Genomic DNA, 5,284 nt, shown 5'->3' on the forward strand with positions numbered 1-5,284 from the left:
ACATTAACGTGAGACAACATCCGGTTTCTTCAGACGAACATAAGGTTTTCAGAAAAAGATGCCAACAAAGTATGAATTATATTCACATTAAGTATGAAACATGCTACCTGCATCTCGTGAACCAAATGTTATTGCCCTTTTGTTCATATAGCAGTACTTTAAAATAAAAGTGCGCAATACACTACTTTATAATTCATTGTTGAACTTTGCCATAACAATGCAATTAATCACAAAAAATCCATGCGATTAATCGCGATTAAATATTTTAAACGTTGCCCAGCACTAATATATATATATAATGATTTAGATATGCACTTGTGGTTCGGGACTATGCTAATATATGCTTTATAAACGCATATTAACACTGCAATTCATGATTAATTCAGGTAGATACTAGTCATTAGTTCACACCCACTCACACACTGCAGGAACAGCCTGTGTGAGACATGTGGGGTTAAGTCCAACTGGACACATGGACATGGACTAGAGGAGCCGGGGATTGGAGCACCGATCCTTTGACTAAAGGACGACCCGCTCAACCACCGAGTCACAGTAATGGAGTCAAACCTGCATAAATACAAATTTGTAAATATTATATAAAAAGAAGAAGAAATGTTTTGGTGTGGTGCCTCTGAGGGTAAAATACCACAGATAAGTCTTCTAGTAGATTCCCAGCATGCGCTCCATTCCAAAGACTTGCATTCATCTTTTGTCATAACACTTCAACGCTGTTGCTAGTCTGTGCCGGAATTGTGTTTATCCTTACAAACGCTCAGCCGAGCGATTCACGGACAGTCATTCACTGACTGCTCTGCCACAATGCAGCTCCACTACACATCACAGCCGCTCAATGATGCCGTTCTTTTGATGCTGAATTCTAACCATTCGTAATTCTTCGAGAAGCTTTTGGCACATTTGATTAGGAGATTAGAAAAAACAGAGCATTTTTGGAATAAGAAAAGCGGCTTTGCGGGGTGTTTACAGATTACAATTGTGTCCGCTGACAGAGGGCAGGGTGTGTGGTCGAGGTCCTCAAGTGCTACTTCACAGTCACACTCGCATGTTTGGCAGGATTGGAGCTCTGATCTTCTTGGATCAGTGGACTGACAAAAAACTCTTCTGTGGAGCCACATTTTTAAGATGGTAAATTCTGTTTTGTGGACTACTAACCTGCATTAAGTTATCAGTCTGTATCATTACATGTGACAGGAATTTAAAAAGGCTAGCATGTTAGAACCAGCAGCTAATAACAGAGCTAATATAGCATAAAACCACCGCTTCTTCCAGAATCATCTGGTGACTCACACCAGCCCTTCCATGACCCAGCAGCACTGGGTCCTGACCCACTGTGTGGTCTGAGCAGTTGACCTCAAATTGCACTTCAAATTCACAGCAAAAAAGGGCCGGAGTCTCCACAGCCTTCACAGAAAGTCTGTTCACAAAGAAGGTGTCAACTTTCTAATCCCTTCAATCTGAAATCAGTGTCGGAAAAGGCTGTAGATTGAGGAGGTAGAGTGAGGAAGTAGAGTGAGGAGGTAGAGTGAGGTAGAGTGAGTGTGGTAGAGTGAGTGGTAGAGTGAGTGAGGTAGAGTGAGGAGGTAGAGTGAGGAAGTAGAGTGAGGAGGTAGAGTGAGGAGGTAGAGTGAGGTAGAGTGAGTGTGGTAGAGTGAGGAGGTAGAGTGCGGAGGTAGAGTGAGTGGTAGAGTGAGTGGTAGAGTGAGTGAGGTAGAGTGAGGAGGTAGAGTGAGTGAGGTAGAGTGAGGAGGTAGAGTGAGGAGGTCGAGTGAGTGTGGTACAGTGAGTGTGGTACAGTGAGTGTGGTACAGTGATTGTGGTAGAGTGAGGAGGTAGAGTGAGGAGGTAGAGTGAGTGTGGTAGAGTGAGTGAGGTAGAGTGAGTGAGGTAGAGTGAGGAGGTAGAGTTAGTGAGGTAGAGTGAGTGTGGTAGATTGAGTGAGGTGGAGTGAGTGTGGTAGAGTGAGTGAGGTGGAGTGAGTGTGGTATAGTGAGTGGTAGAGTGAGTGTGGTAGAGTGAGGAGGTAGAGTGAGGAAGTAGAGTGAGGAGGTAGAGTGAGTGAGGTAGAGTGAGGAAGTGGAGTGAGTGAGGTAGAGTGAGTGTTGTAGAGTGAGTGGTAGAGAGAGGAGGTAGAGTGAGTGTGGTAGAGTGAGTGAGGTAGAGTGAGGAGGTAGAGTGAGTGAGGTAGAGTGAGTGTGGTAGAGTGAGTGGTAGAGTGAGGAAGTAGAGTGAGGAGGTACAGTGAGGTAGAGTGAGTGGTAGAGTGAGGAGGTAGAGTGAGTGGTAGAGTGAGGAGGTAGAGTGAGGAGGTAGAGTGAGTGAGGTAGAGTGAGGAAGTGGAGTGAGTGAGGTAGAGTGAGTGTGGTAGAGTGAGTGGTAGAGTGAGGCGGTAGAGTGAGTGTGGTAGAGTGAGTGAGGTAGAGTGAGGAGGTAGAGTGAGGAGGTCGAGTTAGTGTGGTACAGTGAGTGTGGTAGAATGAGTGTGGTAGAGTGAGGAGGTAGAGTGAGGAGGTAGAGTGAGGAGGTAGAGTGAGTGAGGTAGAGTGAGTGGTAGAGTGAGGAGGTAGAGTGAGTGGTAGAGTGAGGAGGTAGAGGGAGTGGTAGAGTGAGGAGGTAGAGTGAGTGAGGTAGAGTGAGTGGTAGAGTGAGGAGGTAGAGTGAGGAGGTAGAGTGAGTGGTAGAGTGAGGAGGTAGAGTGGACGAACTGATGTTAACTTCATAAAAGCCTCTGGTCAGGAGGGTTCGGTGAGCACGAACACAAATTATTGTCCAGATCTGTTAAGATCTTCTTTCGTCCCTCAACAACAACATTGTTATGCTTTGGGTGGAACAAGTCAGATCCTTTGGAAAAGTACCAAAAAAGTCATGTAAAAATACTCTAGCAGTTAATGTCCTGCATTCAAAATCATACGTAGTCAGTAAAAGTTCAGTATTATCATCAATATAAACAAGTCTAAAAAGAGAATGAAATATGGCTTCTGTGACTGATATTATCATATAGGACAATATAAGAATGTTGACTCTGAAGCATCAATACATAAGCAGCATTTCAGTGTTGTAGCTGCTTGAGGTAGAGATCATGTGAACTACTTTATATACAATCTGGTCCAGTGTGTCTTAGGAGGTGCCACTTCATCCAGCAATGCGGTGCAATGTTCATTAAAGGTTAGAAGGTGATAAGGGTCAGGACGACAGTCACAGGTGTCTTTGCTTACCGATGTCTCTGGCTAGCTCCGGCGAGAGCCCCGGGCAAAGTGACCATGGCTGAGACAGCGGAGGACAGCAACAAGATGTTATACGGTGGCCAGCTGAGCCTCACCCTGTGCGAGTGCTCAGTGAGATGAGCATGAGCCTGATCCTGATCAGATGATGTGTGGGCTGATGCCTACTGGAGAAAGGGCCTTTTGGGAGCAGCATGAATGCCTGACTTTGATCCAGGTGGAACTTCAGACATCTTCTTCTCCTTGTCCCCATGGACTCTGGTTATCGTAGCGGGATATCTGTGCTCTTAGTTTTCCAGGGCTGGAGCTCTGGGAAGGGAGGCCACAGTGGAGGACGTCTGGCTAGCGGCTCCTGCTGGTAGACTTAGTTATGAAATTACCTTTAAGCTAATTCTATGAGTATCCTTATCACAGAGTAAAGCTAATTAAATCAATTTAACATCCAATTCACACACTTCTGTTGAACATTGGCACAACTTTGATTTCACAATTACAATATAACCAACCAAAATAATTAAGAGCGCTCATATTTTCACAACAGAAACACACATAAAACATAAATTGAATCACTGATGCACTTTTAAAATGTATTTGTGAAAACAGCAATGCTGGAATTCACTGGCAAACCACATCTCAGTGAGCAGCTTAACTGCAGCACATTACGCAAATTGTGCAAGAGTGCATAAAACACAACAGACTTTCTTTATCCAACTGGTTCTTCCCTAGCTGCAGTGTGCACCAACAACCACCAGAGAGCATCCTCCTGCAGCCACATGACTCTCTGTTCAGAGCACACGGCTGAAGCCTCAGCAGGAGAGGACGAAAGCAACTCGGCGGATGTTTTACATGTATTTCTACGTTTAAAGAGCTGCAGCGGACTGTGGTTGTGATCGCTGGTCTGAACAACTGTGCTGACAGCGAGTGTGTCTGTTGAGTTAATGCTTCTAAGTTTAATAACCTATACACACAGTATTTGATGTTTCATAACTACCACGAGTCCTGCTCTCTGCCCTGATGAAGAGATGCAGAAAAGTAGAGAACAAATGATGGACATGAAAAAATGACACAGCTGTTAGTTCAGGAGCACATAACTGATATGATGTTTCAACCCCAGATGGTCTTCCTCGGGTCAAAGTGAAGAAGTGAACACACCTGTATCTAATGGGTCGTTAACGATGAAACATCACAGTGTTGTCTCCAAATGAGCCTGAACGAGTCCTCTGACATGAGACATGTTCAGGAAGACGAGAGACGGATTGGTCCACTTCACTGACCGTATTGTCTTCATCTGACTGGACACAGCTGGATGTGATCTGTGTCTGTCTGTGATGGGAACTATCGCTGTAATGATCAAAGTGTAAGGACACTGTGACATGTTGACAATTGTTCTATTTACTTTGACGTAACAGACACGATTTTCTGATTTACTTGGTAAATGATAATATAATATAAGAGACAACAAGCAAATCATGTCTAACTTCCTTTGTATACTTAATAGAGCATCAAGTATTGATTTCTTCTTTGTCTTAACCTCAAATAGATGACTGAGGTGACCTGATATTATCTATTAGCTGATACTGTGCATCACAACAGCACTGCAGTTTAAAAACTGGAATGGAGGCTGATCTAGATAAAGTTGAAAATGTATTGTGTTGCACACAATCCGTTTTCCCCGGCCCCACTCGTCCACGTCCATGTGTCCTTGGGCAACACACTGAACCCACTTTCACTTGCAAGCACCACACTCTCAAACAGAAGTGTTGAGCAGGTTCATTGAAGGTAAATGTGATTGAGACGCAAGACCTGAGCTTGGTGTAGCGCCTCCGGTTAGTTTAGTGGAACATTTGACCACGCGAGGGTGTTCTGCTCACACTGATGGAGCGTCTTCCATGCACTCTACATCTCATTCATCAGTAAACACACTGACACAGGTCTGTAGCCTTCACATGCTTGCAGCTTGAAGCCTGTAGCGTCATGGATACAGCAGGGATCAAACAGATATGCAGAGTCTTTGAGTCTTTGCTGTCATTTATTGAACCTTTGGGTAA

This window comes from Melanostigma gelatinosum (assembly GCF_949748355.1).
Source record: "Melanostigma gelatinosum genome assembly, chromosome: 1".
NCBI classification, from domain to species: Eukaryota; Metazoa; Chordata; class Actinopteri; order Perciformes; family Zoarcidae; genus Melanostigma; species Melanostigma gelatinosum.